We start from the raw sequence: 20,068 nt of genomic DNA, 5'->3' as shown, positions 1-20,068 counted from the left end.
GACTCCTTTGGAAAGTTTGGTATCTTGTCTGAGCGTACTGAATTATTTTCTAGGTTCCTGGGACAGGAAAGTCAGAAATGAAAATTCTCATTTGAAGTATCAGGATTAAATGTATTACCATGTGTCTCAGGGCCAAGTAAAGGACCTGGATGAGAATGTACATGTTCATGGAATGAATAATGAATGTGTGAAGGAATGAAGGAATTTCTCTTGAGGAATAACTGATTTCCAGTAGATGTTTTCTCTTCGTCCCATTAAAGATTCTTAACTAGGGTCTAGAATTTCTTAGGAATCCACAGATGTGTTTCACAGAGCCTGAGACCCCCAAAATTTCCAAAAATATTTGAAATTTTCTGTGTATGGATATTTGTGAAATTTATCTGATTAGAGCTGTGCTATCCAATATAGTATCCACTAGCTATGTGTGTATATATATCAATATATATATATATTTTGAGACAGGATCTTGCTGTGTCACCCAGGCTGGAGTGCAGTGGTGCTGTCATAGCTCACTGCAGCCTCAGTTGCCCAGGCTCTGGTGATCCTCCTGCCTGAGCCTGCCACAGTGTTGGGATTACAGGCAGGAGCTCCTGCACCTGGCCTATGTATGCTATTGAGCACTTGAAATGTATCTAATCTGAATGAAATAGATACCACATTTCAAAGATTTACTACAAAAAGGGAAGAAAATATCTCCTTTAATAATGTTTTATACTGATTACATTTTGAAATGATAATTTAGGTATATACAATATAGTATTAAAATTCATGTAACCTTTAAAATGTGGCTTCTTGAAAATTTACCATGATTTACAATATACAACTCACATTATATTTTTATTGTATAGCACTGCTGTTTTAGTCTGTTTGTTCTGCTGTAACAAAATGCCTCTGACTGGGTAATTTACACATAATAGAAACTTATTTATCACATTTCTGGAGGCTGGATGTCCAAGATCAAGGTTCTGGCAGCTTCAGTGTCTAGGAGGGCCTCACGTCTTATCACTATCATATTGGTGATTAAGTTTCAACATACGAATTTTGGAGGAGACACAAACATTCAAACCATAGCAACTATATTAGAAGGTTTATCTCTTTCCTAAGTCTCAAAGGAATCTGTGACCAGGTATGATTACTAGTCATTCTAGGTGGTTTACATCTGACCTAGGATCAAGCCACATCACTAGATGTTCATATAACAGGATCACATTATCTTATCCATTGGAATTACTTCACCATGGGAAACTATTGCACTTGTCATAATAATACTGTTGAGACTATTGCCCATTTATCCATTCATTCAATACATTTGCTGATACGGTTATAGGCCCTAAAATACAGCAGTGAACAAAACAGAGGAAAATTGTGATCTGGGGGAACCTACATTCTGGCTGGTGGTAAGCCGATAAACAAAATAAATATGTGCTATGGTAGAATGATAGTAGATGCTATGCAGAAAGATAAACCAGGGAATAGGGGGCGGGAGTGCAGGGATGAGCATGGAGGTTAGCAATTTTAAGTGGGATTATTCGGAAAGGTCCCATTGAACCAATTACATTTGAGCTAAGACTTAGTGAGTGAGGACTGAGTTGTGTGCATTACAGGGAACAGAACATTCCAGACAGCAGAACAGTAGCTACAAAGGCCGGAGGCAGCAGCAGTCCTGACATATTTGTGTAACAGCAGGATAAGGCATCTATCTCCTCTGTAAAACCACATAAATTTTTTGTAATACCAGTGCTAATTTAGAACTCGTTTTTTCTGCGGAATTGGGATGTAGTATCCTCTCTGCTAACACACGTGTATGTGTTACTGAGTAAAGTTTTCTCTTCCTTTTGACTCTCAGGAAGCTTGGAAGAAGCTCGATGGGCCTTATGAACTGAATCCAATGTATTTGTATTTTTGTCTTCACCTTGCTTTGTCTTTCTGCTTTAGTTTGTATTTCCCTTGCATTTCATGCTTTGTCCTCTTATTTATAGTTTACCATGGATTTTGATGTATGTGTCCTAGGAAGCCACCCCAACTGCTTGAAAGAAAGAGGCAGTGAATGTTTTGGGAAGCAAAACCCTGTCAGTAGCAAGATCCACATTTTATCACTGTTAATTCACCCATTCATTCCATAAATTTAGCAAATGCCAGTTAGGCGCTACTGACTGTGGAGTGAAAGAAGCTGCCACATGTAAAAACACATCCATTTTTAGATCATTGTGACTTTAAAAATGTGTTCAGTTGCTGGCTGGCTCACTCACACATTTGTGGCTTTATATTGTAACTTTATTGTGGGTCTGTTAAAGGTTGAAATCTGATTGTAAATCCCTATGTGAAAAAGCTCTGTAAAGTCAGTTTTCCCTCTTGATGTGTTCTGTGATGGCTGCCTGTAGAGTTTCTGTAGGTTACATTCAGCCCCGGGGGTTGGGACAAGCCATCCTTTCAAATGACCATCAAGTATATACAATCCACATTTCTCTTTCCAAAGATATTTGTACCTCTTTCATGGAGACACTAGGGACTCCTTATCACATGCTAACACTTTTTAGCATTTTTGAATTTGGTGGCTTTCCTTTGGTAAGTGTAGCAGATGGATTGCTAAGGTGCAAGGCATATTTGTCACAGTGGGTGCATATTTTCTGCGTGGACATTCTGCATTTGAGATTAGTTTGTTTCTTTTACTGTTGCCATCCATGCATTCCCTTCTCCTCTTCCTCAGTGACTTGGGCATATTTTATTAGATGAAAAGAGAAAAAATGATGACAGTTTTGGGTTTGCAGAATCTCTGAGGTCATTTGTAGCCAAAGAGATAAAAAAGTTTATTAAGCATGCACCTGCTGAGGTACTAAAGGGAAGCAGAAAGTGCTTGTCCTTCATCTTTATTCATGAAGCCCTTGAGGGTGACGGGAAAGGAGACTGGCGATTAGGAGGCCAAGCACACTTGTAGACAGTCAGACTGTGCAGACACATTTGGGTTGGCGAGTCCTGGCTGCTTCTGTTCCTGTGCATTCGGGGCTGTGCCAAGCCGTCTACCTTGGTGTGCTCTGCATTATTAATCTTTCATAAGGGCACTTATTTGTATGCTGCGGAGGATGCCAGCTTGGCACAGTGTCATCTCCACTGAACCCTGCCTATTCACTGCTGTGACACCAGGGCTCCCAGAATGATGCAGAATTGAGCAAGCACAGCTGGAAGACAGCAGATTGTCTGGAAGTAGGAAAGACATGCGTTTAGTCAATTTTAAATTAAGAAGCTTTGTTTACGTTTTCTCAGCTCCTTTTACAGAGTTAGTCAAATTTTAGATTCCCTCCAAAATTAAACAAGTGTCAGGAACAGATGGTGGGTTTATTTTACTTCATTCAACCTGTTCAAAGAGTGTGAACTCAGGGACAGATCAGTGTGACACAACTTTTCATGTTAAATTGTCAAAAGAAAGCTTGATGTATGGCTCCCTCAAAGAGAATAATTTATATGCATGTGAGGGTGATAGCCTATGGGTTAGATTGGTCCTGACCAGACCTGGCTTGATCTTCTTGTCCTGAGAAGCCAGGCTGCTGCCAAAGCCTACTAAATAGGAAGGTCGAAAGTCAGGTCTGGGCTTGTATTAATAGTTCCAGCTTATATTCTATCAGCTTTCATATGGGTGAAAAGATTTAGTAAATCTGGATATTATGGCTAAAATGAAATGCTTTGCTAGTGTCAATGATCTCTGAATTAATGATTCCAAGTTTACTTCCCCTTTCAAGCCAGTTTCCCATGGAAATTTCCCAATTTACTAAATCTTTGATTTGACTTTGGTGTATCTTTTACAACTGCTGTGATCTCATTGGTGGGAGCAAGGAGGGAAAGTCATTCTACTAGAATTTCAAACACGTTGAAAATCTTGTTTTATTGCTTCTCATTTGAGCTTACATTTGAATTTGGACAAGGCTAACACTGTGGGAAAACATAAATAATTTGGACAAAGTTTTGCTTGTGTTCTACAGACATAGTTCTCTCTTTTTATAGATATGAGTAATTGTTTTTCAAGTACATAATCACATTGGAATATTTTCTTTGTTTTGGAGATTCTTGTCACCTAAATGAGGCATTCCACTTGGAAACTAATAGTGGTTAAAATAGAGGTAATGATTTTTTAATGGGTAATTTGAGTCTCCATTCTCTACTTCCCACCCTTTCCCCTTGATAGCATATCATGAGATTTTTAATTATCCAGATAATTACTTCGATGCTCCACTTAATATTGCATTTGCAGAAACAGCATATTACATCAGGTATTTAGGTAAATGTCGGAACATTGCAAATCTCCCCCACTTGTTTTACTCTGTTACTAATGTAAAATGACTGTGGAAGTCAATTTCTAATTAAAAATAGAAAAACAGCCAGATCAATTGATGCCCAGTTGGTTGGTGTTTAGTTCAAACTTTTCTCAAACTTTCCCATTTCTCATGGAACCTAATTAGCTGATGTTCTTTAGCTATGCAGCAAGCCTTCAGTCATAATTTAATAAGTTGCCAGATAATTCTTATGTGAGGTAAGTGATTGGTCAGATGTTCAAAGCTTTTTTTTTTTTTTTTTTTTTTGAGACGGAGTTTCGCTCTTGTTACCCAGGCTGGAGTGCAATGGTGCGATCTCGGCTCACCGCAACCTCCGCCTCCTGGGTTCAGGCAATTCTCCTGCCTCAGCCTCCTGAGTAGCTGGGATTACAGGCACGCGCCACCATGCCCAGCTAATTTTTTGTATTTTTAGTAGAGACGGAGTTTCACCATGTTGACCAGGATGGTCTCGATCTCTTGACCTCGTGATCCACCCGCCTCGGCCTCCCAAAGTGCTGGTATTACAGGCATGAGCCACCGCACCCGGCCTCAAAGCTTTTCTTAATCTTGTTGTTAGTGTCAACAGGCCTGTGACAAGCATCAAAAATGTAAAGTTGAACTGGGCGTGGTGGCTGACACCTGTAATCCCAGCACTTTGGATAACCAAGGTGGGTGGATCACGTGAGGGCAGGATTTCAAGACCAGCCTGACCAACATGGAGAAACCCTATCTTTACTAAAAATACAAAAGTTAGGTGGGTGTGATAGCATGTGCCTGTAATTCCAGCAACTCGGGAGGCTGAGGCAAGAGAATCACTTGAACCTGGGAGGTGGAGGTTGCAGTGAACCAGGATTATTGCACTGTACTCCAGCCCGGGCAACAGAGCGATACTCTATCTCAAAAACAAACAAACAGACAAAAAGCTAAGTCAATGTGAGAAATATCTACATTAATAATAATAATAAAAATAAAATATTTACTGCCATTTTAAAGCAGATATCCAGGGAAATGTTCTCATTGGTCATCGTCATGGATTTGCTGGGCAATGTATGCATTTTTAGTACTTTGTAGCATGCTAAAGTAAAAAGATGTAAGATAAATGGCTGGTGGAGGATATTCCTCTATGGAAAGACTCCCCTGAACGTATTAATGAAATAATTTATCACAGAATGATTCTGTATATTTCTAATTACAACCAGTTGTGTGTGGCCTGTCCTCAGTTTGATATTTATTAAGAGTAAAAGAAAGTGAACTTCTCAATTCTTTTAAGAAGGAAAATACAAACAGTATCAGACATAATTAGCTGGTTTATACTTAACTTTGGGGAGAGCCCAAGACATGATATACAAAAGAAGCAGGTATTTCCTAATTATAGTGGTCCCCCTTATTGGAAGGAAATATGGTTCAAGACCCCCAGTGGATGCCTGAAACCGTGTGTAGTACTGAATCCTGTGTATACAGTATGGATCATATATTTTTGATCTGATAACTGGGATGGCTACTAAGTCCCCAATGGGCAGGTAGCATGTACAGTGTGGATAGGCTGGGCAAAGAGATCATTTATGTCTGGTGGAGGGTGGAGTGGAGGACAGAACAGGATGGTGAGAGATTTTATTATGCTACCCAGAACAGCACACTTTTAAGCATGTGAATTGTTTACGTCTGACATTTTCCATTCATTGTTTTAGGACTGTGGTTGAACATGGATAACTGAAACCTCAGTAAGTGAAACCCTGGATGAGGGGGGATTATTGCATTTGCTTGCTTAATTATGAATATGGAGTCCATCATCATTAAACAAAACTTGGTGTTCAATTCGTGGGTGTAAGTACACTACATTGTATGTGTTTATAATCAACATTTCATATATTTTAAACATTTACCCTAAACAAAAGTTAATAATAATTGCTATTTTCTGAGTTGCTTACTTTGTACAAGATACTGTCTTAGGTGTCTGTTGGATCCTCATGGTTGCTGTAGAGGCTATGATTTTATAGGTAAGGAAATCAAGGCTCAGAGCAGCAAAGACACTTGTCCCAAGTTACACTGCTGGCCAGCACATTGAACTCAGTCTGTTTGGTTGTATTATGCTGCCTTGTTGGGAATATAATCCATGATCAAAAACTTACTTTAATTTGTTTACATAGTAATACAGAGTTTTACTTTTCTTATAGTTAGAAATATTTAGGATATTATTTTTGAGTTCTACTTGTCCCCATTTAAGTTTTTCTGAAGGTGTCAGCCTATTTTGTCAAAGCTACTAAGACAGCCAGTAACTTTTCTCAGCTGGTGGAGAAGAGTCAAGAGAGAAGTTAAAACTTCTAACAGGATACTGAAAAATCTAATTAATTATCACAAATATCTAAAAATCCTTAGAAAAAAATGGTAAACTAGAAGTAAAAAGTGGAAAAACAATAGATGCTGTGTGGATGTGGTAAAAGGGAACACTTACACTGCTGGTAAGAAAGTACATTAATGCAGCCTCTATGGAAAAAAGTGTGTATGTTCCTTAAAGAACTAAGAGTAGATCTACCATTTGATCCAGCAATCTCACTACTAGGTATCTCCCCTGAGGAAAATGTCAGTATATGAAAAAGACACAGACACATGCACATATATGTTTATAGCAGCACAATTCACATTTGCAAATATATGGAATCAACCCAAGTGCCCATTGACCAACAAATGGATAAAGAAAATGTAATATATAGAGAGAGCATGGAATACTACTCAGTTATAAAAAAGAATGAATTAATATCTTAGACATACAGAGTGATATAATGGACTTTGGGAACTCAGAGTTGGGGGGAGGTTGAGACGGGGTGCGTGATAACAGACTATATATTGGGTACAGTGTACACTGCTCAGGTAATGGGTATACCAGAAGCTCAGAATTCACCACTATAGAATTCATCTTTGTAACCACAAACTACATGTACCCCAAAAGGTATTGAAATTTTTTAAAAATGGCCAAATGAGTTATAAATTTTAAAAACCCAACAAATTTAAGTGAAGCAAAAGGAATTAAATAATATTTAATTAAAACAGAATTGTTTTAGACAATTACCAGTTTAAAGATGATTTCTCCTAGCAAATGAAATCCCAAGCATTTTAAAGGGGGGTTTTCAAATGGTGGCTTATAAAAATGACCCCACATACTTAAAAATCTCAGTTTCTATCTGTAGTTGAACAGTCCTCATATGACAATGACAATTTGCAAATGGGCTCATATTTTTTCCTATGGATCTTACTATACATTTGTAGCAAGTTTGTTAGAAGAGGTTAGAATATTATATAGGCAAATAACTTTTCACATTATTCTCATGTAGACATCATTTTCTTTAACTACTTCAAAGTTATGTGATGTTTTGGAAATGTGAAAGACAAGTAGACCAATTACGCACAGATATTTGTAACTTTTGGAGGAAGTTTAGTTTTACTAAAAATAGTCATTCTTGATGATGACAATGTTAAAATTATGTATGTTCTCATTGATAAGATTCAAGATGGAGAGAGGATTGCTCTCAGCATTATAGGGGTAGCCATGAGGAAAGGAATGATGATTTAGGCAAAAGAGAAATGTATCAACAAATTTAAGAAAAATGTGGGCAGTTCTTTCACCAAAGATTAACACAAGGAAGGATGGAGCCTTGTACAATTGGCTACAGATTGCGGGAGGCCCTGGACATCAGATTGAATCCCATTTTGACTCCAGAAAGTGATTTATTCAACATCTGCCATAGGAGTTTGTTTTATTTTAGCAGATACTGAGATAAAACAGTAAAGAAAATATGTAAGTTATGCCCTCAAGGATATTTAAACCCAAAAACATATGTCAGGATAAATATTGAGAAACTGGTGTATACATATACTTCCTTCATGCGCATGGAAAGGAAGGAATATGTGGAAGGTCACACGTATAGACAAAAAGAAGGAGGAAGAACCAAAATGACCTATCTAGACACTAGGCTTCTGTGGGGACAGAAGCTCTGTATGGAGCTTTTACTTATATCTGGAGATGGGTTCAGCTGAAGAAAACTGTCTCCCTCAAAGTCATGTTTACTCAGTTACTGGCCTCTATCTAGTAACTAACACTTGAGTGTAAAGACCTGACTCTCTTGCTCCAACTTAAGACAACTTAGAAAAGCCATCCCAGCTCCAGAACTTCTTGAAGGGTAGGTAGAAGCCGTTGTTGGTCATGCATTGAAGCTTAACTTCTCCCTCTACCCAAATCTGCCTCCTTCCCCATGTTTCTACAAGTGTTAATCGCAAGAGCTCTTTCTAGTAAACATACTTGTTGCCAGCCTCCTTATCACCATCTTCTTTCTGGGAAACTCAGCCTGTGATAACTTCTTGGGTCTATTAATGACACTGCCCTTCTTTTCAGCTATCCTGCTTCTCTCTGACTTTCTTTCATCTGCCATTTTCTTTATTTGTCTTTCTCTTGTCTAGTCACTCTTATTTTTTTCTCATGCTCCTGTCTTTCACCAAAATGTATGCCTAAAATGTTTAATTATTTACTAGTGTTTATTGCACTCCATACTTTGTTTTCTACTTCTTTCTTTCACAGTACACTCTGGTTTCATTTATTCTAGTTTCTCTTCAAAACAGTCTACAATCCAACACACTCATCAATAAAAAATAAACAAAAAATTAGCCCAAATAAACTACTGAATCTCATTTTTGAAGTCACCTATTTGGCCCTTAACTAGGGTGACAATATGAGTATATGCTGTTGTCTTAGTACTGTATATTTATTAATAGCACTCCCCTTTACCCTCAAAAGTGTTCTGTTTTAGATGAAAAACTGTTTAGATGTTTTCTTTACTTTTAATGGAGTTTTGTAGGTTTCTGCTGATTTGCAAATGGAAAAATGCTGCCCTCTTCAAGTTGAGGCGGCACATTTGTTTAATAAAAATCTTAAGAATGAAGTCAAGGTTTATGTGTCATTATCTCAGCCTTCTCCCCCCAACCCCAATAACTTTGAACTGATTCAGAAATGGACCTTTTTGGAATTAAACACTTTAAATGTTGTGTAAAAATTTTGATTTAAAACAGTAACGCAAGAAGGGATGCCAACAGTATTTTTCATTAGTTTGGTACTTTCTCTGAAGATTCATTCCTGTTAACTCAACCTACAGATAGGTTCATCGAAGAACTGCTTCACACATTAAGTCTAAGGACAAAATTCATTCATTCAGAGAAAATCCATTGAGTGAGAACTATGGCCAGGTCCTGCTCTTCAAGCATATAGTGGTGCCTTTGCTCAAGCAAATAATGGCATGACAGCATTTCAGGTTATGAATAGAACTATTCATGTGATAGGGAATAGTTGGTATCCCATGGGTGGGATGGATGATGAGGGAGGGCCTCATGGAGGAGGGGGCATTTAAATTGTGACCTAAATGACAAACATCTGAATGTAGAGTGTTCCTGGGAGAGGAAAGAGTGTATACAAAGACCCAGAGGTGGAAATGAATGTTTGATTGGAAGGCAGTATATAGATAGGATTGTGTATCCACTGGGCCTGGTCATGTGGAGCCCTTCTTGGATTTTATTTTAAGTAGTTTAGAAAGCCACTGGGATGCTTTAACCAGAGTGTGCCGCAATGTACTTTACAGGTTTAGAAGATCACTCTGGCTGCTGGGTGGGGGATGGTCTGTAGTGGGGTAAGAGTGAAAGCTGAGAGACCAGTTGGGCTTTTGCAGGAATCTCAGTGATGATGGTGGCTTGGATCTAGGCTGGCAACAGAGGACATAGCGCCAACATGACTTGCTGCTGGATTGAAAGTAGGGAAGGAGAAAAACTGAGACTGTGCTCTAGATTTCTGATTTGAGCAGCTGGTCGGTTGGAGGGTGGCTTCATAGTGAGTTGAGAAAGACTGGAAGAAGATTAGGTTTTTCTTTTTTTCTTTCTTTTTTTTTTTTTTTAGTTTATAAGAGAGAGTCTGGTTAAAAAAAGAACTATCTTTTGGCTGTTTAAAATGTAAGATGTTTCTAACCAGATTTTAAATGAGATTTTTCCTGTTGTTTTGGGATTTTTAACTGAAGGCCAAAGCTGAGGACAGTAGGTGACCATTGTCCCCATTTTTAAAAGAGATGTTATACCCACCCTCACATGGCATGTTAAAAGGTGGCTGAAACTAGGCCTGAGCTTGCCTCTAGTATCTGATAGAGAGAAAGATTCTTTAAAGGTGGTTCACAGAAGTAAGATGCCATTCTCTTTTCATGGAGTGGGGAGGCATATGTTTTCTTTACTTCACAAGCTGAGAAAGGGACTTCAAGACTCCCTCAGAGAGACTGGAGATGCTTGCCAGCAGGAGGGCACTAGCTTGCTCTTTGACCATCAGTAAATCAACTTTGCAAGTATTGAATTCCTTCATTTGCCCAAATATTCTAGGCTGCAGGGTAAGAGAAAATTGGGGACCTGAGCTTGTTTTATGTTGTTTATTATCCTATGTTTATTTATACCTGCTTTGTAAGATATAGCTTGTACTGACTGTAACAGAAATTTCAGATTGAGTAGGTAAGACAGAAATGCAAATGAGTAGATATCCTTATGTGCAATGAATGGTGGAATCTTTGCATTGATAATTAAACTCAGTGTCCTCGTTTTTTAAATAAGATAATCAAGGGCCTCAAATGCAAATTGATATGTCCTAGGTTTCAATCCGTTAAAAATGCAGCCAGGACTGGAACCCAGATATCTGCCTCTTGGTGATGGTTCTTGCCTTAACTCTTCGTTAAGATGGAAACAAAACAGATTTTCACTCTTCTGGGGGAGGTATTTCAACCAATTCTTTTAGAAGCAGGCCAGTAATGTGGGTAAGAACAGGTCTCTTTCTCTTTCTCTTTCGTTGTTTGATCTTTTACCTTTTACTCATTGCAGAGAGACACTTATTCTCTGCTTCCCTCAAATCTTTAAGTTCAGAAATTCTCTGAGATTTTGATTTAAGTAGGAAAAAATTGTTGAAATACTACTGATCCCTTATTGTGTCTTCCCCGTCCTCTTCCTATTTCTTTATGTCCTCTCCTGTATATCCTCATTTGTTTTTTCCTTTTGTCTTGCTGGCAAGCTGCAGAACCTTACTGTGTTAAATACCTTCTTCCTAAATTATGCCTTAGCTGCCCCTTTCATGGAAAGGAGAAGGAAATAACATGTCTGTTTCACCATCACAGTGACATATTTCCCTTGGCATTGTATTTAATTAGATTATAGTGAATGTCATGCTGTGTGCTGCTATGTTTTATTAAGGCCAAAATGTGGTTCCATGAAAAAACATGCTGTAAGTCCTGCAGTGCAGTGCAACACGAAATTTGTAGCAACACCTGTGTCTGCTACATCATAGAGGGTAAATATGGACCCAAACGTCTATGTAAGGGAAGAAAAAGCCTGAGGAGGTGCTATTATCCAAGTAGAAAACACTCTCAGTTTGAAGCATACAGTCTAAGTTTATGATAGAAAATTTCAAACTTTATAATAGTATCAGAATGGAGCATTTCATTTTAAGCATGATTGTCTAGTGCAGGCAGTGCTGGAAGGCTGAGGTCACTGAAGGATTTGGGTATTTATTTGTTCACTTGTCCATTTGTTCAATACCTGTTTATTGATCATCTGCCTTTTACATAGCACTGAGGGGATACAAGGCTTGTTTCTGGCTGGGCGCGGTGGCTGACGCCTGTAATCCCAGCACTTTGGGAGGCCGAGGCGGGCGGATCAAGGTCAAGAGATCGAGACCATCCTGACCAACATGGTGAAACCCCGTCTCTACTAAATACCAAAATTAGCTGGGTGTGGTGGCACATGCCTGTAGTCCCAGCTACTCAGGAGGCTGAGGCAGGAGAATTAGTTGAACCCAGGAAACAGAGGTTGCAGTGAGCCAAGATTGCGCCACTGTACTCTAGCCTGGCGCCTGGCAACACACCAAGACTCTGTCTCAAAAAAAAAAAAAAAAAAAAAAAAGCCTGTTTCCTTCCTCAGTGAGCTTGACCTGTGGATCCACTTGTGAGCCTTATTTTCCTTATCATTGAAGTGAACCCTGGCTACAGCAATACAGCTTTCAAAAAAGACTCCATTGCAACAAATGTTTGTTAAACACTGGCTGGCTATATGGAGAGAATTAGACTGGGTTCTATCTATGTTCTAGTCAGAGCCTTAGCTGTTTCTTAAAATGAATATTTGCTCCTCCACCTCTGCTTATTTTCACATTTTCTTCTTTTGCCAAATACAGGAACTTCTTTGTGTGTGCCATGATTCAAGCATCCAAAGATACATGGCACGACTACTGTCTGAGCCTTTTGGGAGTTTGTGGTATAAATTGATTTGTTTTCTTCTTTTCTTACTGACTTAGATTCAGCTTACTTAGGACCTAGTCAACCAGATAACTAACTTATTTGATTTTCTGACTTGCAGTTTATAAAAGTATTATCTTCTTTCTCATTGTTGTTTTGAGTTTACAACTTAAAATTGTCTTTTATTATAAATGTGGACATTTAAAACCTGAGGTTACTTTGTGCATTGGCTCTGCTTTATCTCCTTCCTCCATGGCTTAATTGGGTACTCATATGGAAATATGCCGAGAGATAATAAAATGGCATAGGAATAAGCCACTTGTTGGAAATGTATCATGCTCTTCATCCAAGAACATCGTACTGATTACTGGTATCTATGGAGCATACTCTGATTTTATGTAGCTCCTGTTCAATCCTGGACTGAGCCTGCCATTTACAAGGCAGGTTTGTTTTGTATCTGATGCTATTAAGAAGTCAGGGTGAATGATGCTTATTGGTGTGTGTAAGTTCTCAGTCCAGAGGACAGACTTTCCAGGAGATTTAAAACAAAGCACTGGAAGGCACATGATGAAACCACTGTTTCAGGTCTTCTCTGTCTGAAACCTTGAAACACATGAAATAGGATTGTGTTGCTAGTTAGTGCCTGTCCTGCCAAAAACTTTCACGGGCTGAGGATTTTCCCAAATGAAGCAAAATCTTGTTTCCTTAAAGGGCTGGTTCTGTTCTCCTAGAATGTTTCTGGAGAGGCACCTGGTAGCTCTCTTCAGTGGGAGTTACAGAAACTACACAGTTATCACAAGACTGTTTAGTGATGAGATGCCATTGTCTAGTTAGTAGGATGACAGAGCAGTGAGTCCCATTGAGATTAACCTTGGCAGATAAAGAGGAGCAGTTCTTATATTCATGAGAAGTTCAGACCAGAAGATGACCTATTGCTGCAAGCAGAGAATGCTAGAAAGAGGAGTTACTGACAGAATATGATAAATAACACAGCTAGATTATACATGAGAAGAGGCTTAAATCTTTCAAAAGCTAATGAATAGATGACAATGATAGCTCAGTCAATGCTGATAAATAATAAAAAGTTGCTGGATAGTAGAATATGGGACTAATTTGTACACCATTCAGCATATGAGATTAAAAAAGTCAGAGTCAAGTATGTGAAACATTAAATATGAACGATGGAAATGAAGATGGAATGAAGTGAAAGTTAAGTCTGTAGTGCCATTAAATCTGAACCTATGGCGCCCACAGGCATTTTTTTCAATCTCTTGGAGGATCAAAGTGTACCTGCCTCTGAAAGCAAATGTGTGTATATTTCTTACATGTGAAAAGAGTCAGTGTAAATAAAGAAACTTTAAAAATGGACAACATACTCAGAAAGAATGGGTAATGTGACTTTTGATTCTGAGCATTTGGAACAGTGTGAGCAGTATTGATATTTGGCTCTGAGAATGAAAGGCAAAGAACCAAAGAACAAAGAGCAGCCCGAGCTGGCGATGGACGAGAGTGGAATAGCAGATAATGAGGAGAGGAGTACAGCTAGACACGCAGGGCCTTAGATGTCTGGGAGGATAACGGACGAGAAAGGACACAGTCAGGGCAAAGAAATGTGAAATCATGACGTCTTTGATGAATTTTTTCCCCATCAGTCTAGGTATGCTGTAAAGCAGACCTAAAGAAATAAAAAAGCACCGTCCAAAGCCCTGTCTTTGAGCTCCATTAATGATGACACGACGGAAGACAAAACACCCACATCCATATGCAGACTCTGAAAACACTGATGAGTAAGAGGTCATCGAATCTTGTAGTGCTTATTAAATTGTATGGAAGGGAGCGTTTCTGTTAGAGGCAAAAATGTATATCTAGTTAGTTGAGAAATAAAGAGACAAACTAATTTGTATTAATCCAAGGAAAATCACTTGTCTGCAACTCAATGACATGATGGTTAGAATGGGTCTTCCTAATTAGTCAAATAAGAGCAGCATTGCCCATGTCTGGATACCCTAGCCTTTCTTCATATGTGTAAATTCCATCACCTAAAGACAGATGTGAATAAATTTTATCTTACAAGGGTGATCAGAGAAGGCCCTCAGGAGAAAAACATGTTTAAGTATGGAGAGATTGTATGCTATTCCTGCTGTTGCTTAAAAAGTAAAATTCTAGCTAATGAACCATTTCTGTTCCTTGGATTATAATTAAGTAACCAGTTTGGATGAGTTTCATTCTTTTGCCACAAGAAAGAGAGTAGTCAGGCCGGGCGCGGTGGCTCACGCCTGTAATCTCAGCACTTTGGGAGGCCGAGGCGGGTGGATCACGAGGTCAAGAGATCGAGACCATCCTGGTCAACATGGTGAAACCCCGTCTCTACTAAAAATACAAAAAATTAGCTGGGCACGGTGGTGCGTGCCTGTAATCCCAGCTACTCAGGAGGCTGAGGCAGGAGAATTGCCTGAACCTAGGAGGCGGAGGTTGCGGTGAGCCGAGATCACGCCATTGCACTCCAGCCTGGGTAACAAGAGCGAAACTCCGTTTCAAAAAAAAAAAAGAAATAGAGTAGTAAAAGTAATGATGATTTCTGTATATAGTTGACCCTGGAACAATGCAGAGGTTAGGGGCACTGACCCCCTGCACAGTCAAAAATTTGTGTATAACTTTTGATGCCCCCCCAAACTTATCCACTAAGAAGTACTGTTGACCAGAAGCCTTACCAATAACATAGTTGATTATGTTATCTATTTTGTATGTTATATGTATTATATACTGTATTCTTACAATAAGAATTATTCTAGATAAATGAAAATATTATTAAGAAAATTATAAGAAAGATAATATATTTACTATTCATTAACTGGAAGTGGATCATAATAAAGGTCTTCAATTTGTCATCTTCATACTGAGTAGGCTGAAGAGGATGACGAAGAGGAGCATTGGTCTTGCTTTTTCGTGGGTGGCAGAGGCAAAACAAGTGGAGGAGATAGAAGGGGAGGCAGGAGAGGCAGGCACACCCCATCAAGAGCCAGGCTGTGGCACTTTATGGAAATACATCGTAATTTCTATCTGACTTTTTGCTTTTTCATTTCTCTAAAAACGTTTCTGTAAGGTACCAGTCCTTCTTCAGTCATTTGCTTCAGTTTAGTGCGTGTATCATAGAAAGGTCCAGGTTGTACAATAAGTTAAAATCAGTCTTGAATAATCAGAACTTCTTCTGATCAGGTTGTCTGATGTCCTCTTCTTTTCTGGCACTGCTGCTATGTCTTTTTCCTCATTTTCTGGCAGTGATTCCGAAACGCTCAACTCCATCAAGTCCTGTTCTGTGAGTTTCTTTTCTGTTGTGTCTATTTGCTCTTGAATTTCTCCAACATCCATATCTTGGAACCTTTCACCCCCCACCTTTTTGCCATATCCACAATCTCTTCCGTGATTTAATGCACAACATCTGTACATAGTTTTGTCCAGCAGAAACATATTGTTTTGATCTTGAAGGATTTAATGGTTTTTTCTATAACAACAATGGCATGAAAAATCCTGCAATCCTTCTGTATTTTTATGGCGTTCTCTCTTTCAGGGTTCCCTTCCATATGCGGAAAACTTAAACTGGACCCCTTCCTTACACCTTATACAAAAATTAACTCAAGAAGGATTAAAGATTTAAACATAAGACCTAAAACCATAAAAACCCTAGAAGAAAACGTAGGCAATACCATTCAGGACATAGGCATGGGCAAAGACTTCATGACTAAAACACCAAAAGCAATGGCAACAAAAGCCAGAATTGACAAATGGGATCTAATTAAACTAAAGAGCTTCTACACAGCAAAAGAAACTGTCAGCAGAGTGAACAGGCAATCTACAGAATGGGAGAAAACTTTTGCAATCTACCCATCTGACAAAGGGCTAATACCCAGAATCTACAAGGAACTTAAACAAATTTACAAGAAAAAAACAACCCCATGAAAAAGTGGGCGAAGGATATGAACCAATGCTTTTCAAAAGAAGATATTTATGTAGCCAACAAACATATGAAAAAAGCTCATCATCATGGTCATTAGAGAAATGCAAATCAGAACCACAATGAGATACCATCTCATGCCAGTTAGAATGGCAATCATTAGAAAATCAGGAAACAACAGATGCTGGAGAGGATGTGGAGAAATAGGAATGCTTTTACACTGTTGGTGGGAGTGTAAATTAGTTCAACCATTGTGGAAGACAGTGTGGTGATTCCTCAAGTATCTAGAACCAGAAATAGCATTTGACCCAGCAATCCCATTACTGGTTATATACCCAAAGGATTATAAATCATTCTATAAAGACACATGCACACCTATGTTTATTGCAGCACTATTCACAATAGCAAAGACTTGGAACCAACCCAAATGCCCATCAATGAGAAAATGGATAAAGAAAATGTGGCACATATACACCATGAAATACTATGCAGCCATAAAAAAGGATGAGTTTATGTCCTTTGCAGGGATATGGATAAAGCTGGAAACCATCATTCTCAGCCAACTAACACAGGAACGGAAAACCAAACACCACATGTTCTTATAAGTGGGAGTTGAACAATAAGAACATATGGGCACAGGGAGGGGAACATCACAGGGGCTGGGGGGCACAGGGAGGCATAACATTAGGAGAAATACCTAATGTAGATGATGGGTTGATGGATGCAGCAGACCACCATGGCACATGTATACCTATGTAACAAACCTGCACGTTCTGCACATGTATCCCAGAACTTATAATAACAAAAAAAGTTTTTTAAAGGAAAAAAAAATAATCCTTTTCATGGAGTACTATGTATAATGAGCCTTAAAGGTTCTTATGAGCCCCTGACCTGAATTAGGGATGTGTTTGGGAGCAAGTACATCACCTTCTTTCAGTGTTAAACTCATGGGGTTCTGGGTAGCTGGAGGCATTGTCTAATATCAAAAGAACATTAAAAAAACGGTCCCTTACTGGCAAGGTACTTCCTGACTTCAGGAACAAAGCATTTATGGAAGCTATCCAGAAAAAGGGTTCTCAATATACAGGTCTTCTTTTTGTACAACCAAAAGACTGGAATCTGGTGTTTATTTTTCCTTTCAAGTCTCAGAGGTTAGCAGCTTTATACATAAGGGCAGTCCCAGTATAAACCCAACCGCGTTTGCACGTAACAGTAGAGTTAGCCAGTTTCTTCCTGCCTTCAATCCTGGTGTTTGCCTCTCTCTTTCTCTTTTTGTTTTTTCCATAAAAGGACACTTCTGTCTGCATTAAAAACCTGATTAGGCAAATATCCTTTCTCCTAAGTGGTTTTCTTAATGGCATCTGGGAACTCGTCTTCTGCTGACTCTTGTTCAGCAGAAGCTGCTTCTCCTGTTACCTTGACATTTTTAAAGCCAAACCTCTTTCAAAAATTATCAAACCATCCCTTGCTGACATTAAATTCTCCAACTTTAGATCCTTCATATTCCTTTTGCTTTAAGTTGTAATATAATTACTTCAGGTTTTCTCGAATCATATTAGAGACATAGGCATGCCTTTCTTAGAGCAATCCTGCAAGCATATAAAAGCTGAATTTTAAAATATGAGATAAAAATGTATTTTGCAAAAAGTACAAGGTTTTCGTGTGCACTGTATAGCTGCAGTGAAGGTGTCACAAATTTCCTTTTTGTTTTTTACATCAGTTCTTATACTGGATTCATTTATTTTCAATTTGTGAGCAACCATAGCTGCAGACCTCAATCTGTGGTACATAACAAGCAATTTAACCTTTTCTCATAATGTCATGACTTTGCTTCTTGGGAGCACTTCCAGCATTACCAGTGGCACTAGTTCACTGCAATAGCAAGAGAAGGTGGTTAGGAAATAATCACAATAAATTGATTTGTAGTACAGTTAAATTTATGCAGTTATGATTTAAGACTACACCTTTATGTTTGTTTGTGTGCACATTTTGATAAATTTTCACTTTTTATAATAGATTTGTGTATATTTATGGTAGTAAATGATAAACTGATATCTACATATAATTTATGAATTTATGACATACCTAACTTTTCTTAAAAATTTTAAATATTTCTAGGGTACAAGATTCATCTGCAAGTTTTCTCAAATGGTGGTAAATCTCCAAAAAATTTTCAAAATTTATTGAAAAAAAATCTGTGTTGTTCAAGGATCAGCTGCACATGAGAACAAAGCATCCAGGTGAAAAGTGATTCAGTCCTTCATCATTTCCCACCTTCTGAGACAGGACTTGAGTTAAGAATGCTGACTTCTGTTCTCTAGTATTATTTCGGTAGTTAGTATCTTGTTTTGCTCAGAGGCAGAGATCTAGAATGATGGGAAGGTGAAAGAAAATCCTGGCTCATGGAATACAAATAACCTCTTGCGCTACTCATGATAAACCTTAACGACTCATCCTCCTTAAAAAACAAAACAAAACAGAGAAACAATCAAATAAGCCATTTTTGTTATTTGTGCAGGCAGGGGAATCTTTCTCTTTGAAAGAGTGTGTTGACTGGTATTACCAAGATTTGATTCATCTGGCATCCCTCGGGAAGCTAGAAGGTTAGATGCTTAGGAATGGGGCAAGAACCACAAAGGTAGTCTAGTTGCCCTGAGAGAATATATTAAACCATATATCAGAAACTTAGATTGTCTGCTCATGAATTTGTTTATTCATTCAATTGTTCTTGTAGGTATTAGGGTGATAGTGTTGAGTAAAATCAGATGTGATTCCTGTTCTCATGGAACCCTAATTCTAGCTGGGGAGATAATATTTGCTAATTTACTAATTATTTATATTTACTAAGTAACTAATCACAGATTTGCAGTATATGACTATGGTAATAATGAAATGCTCTGAAGGAGGGCACTAGTTTTATAGCACATGCAACAAAGAAGACAAACCTAGACTTGTAGGTTAGGAAAGACTTGATGGAAGGATGAATGGAAGTTAATTTGATGAGGTGAAATGGAGGAGAGTATTCAAGACAGGAGGACTCTCATGAGCATCACACTATGGAGGGGAAATATTTTCTTACAATTCTCCAGACACAATACTTGAAAAAGTAGGTTCTGGGGCTCCCCACTCCATGAAATCTTGGTTTTATTATTCACTAAGTCAACATTGATAGTTAGTTTCTCTAAGCCTCAATTCCTGAGGAAAAGATTAAAAATGGTAAGAGACAAAAGCATCAACTTCATAGGTTTGCTTTGCATTAAATAAGTGAATGCATGTAAACCAGAAGAGTTTGTGGCTCATTCTAAGTAATTGTCAGTTATTTTTATTAGGTGACAACGTCCTAAATTTGCACAGCTTTAGAGTCAGGAAATACTTTTTTTGTGAAGTTTAAAATTTTTTCCAAGTAATACATATACATGGTTTAAAGAGTCAGAGTGTTACATGGCTTATAATGAGAAACTCTGTGTCTGTGTGTGTATTTATATTTGTGTATGTATCTGTCTGTGAGCATTCTGGGAACC

Source organism: Aotus nancymaae, unplaced genomic scaffold, assembly GCF_030222135.1.
Source record: "Aotus nancymaae isolate 86718 unplaced genomic scaffold, 86718_ANA_hifiasm-v0.15.2.pri h1tg000057l, whole genome shotgun sequence".
NCBI lineage: Eukaryota > Metazoa > Chordata > Mammalia > Primates > Aotidae > Aotus > Aotus nancymaae.
Note: the sequence above shows the minus strand (reverse complement) of the source record.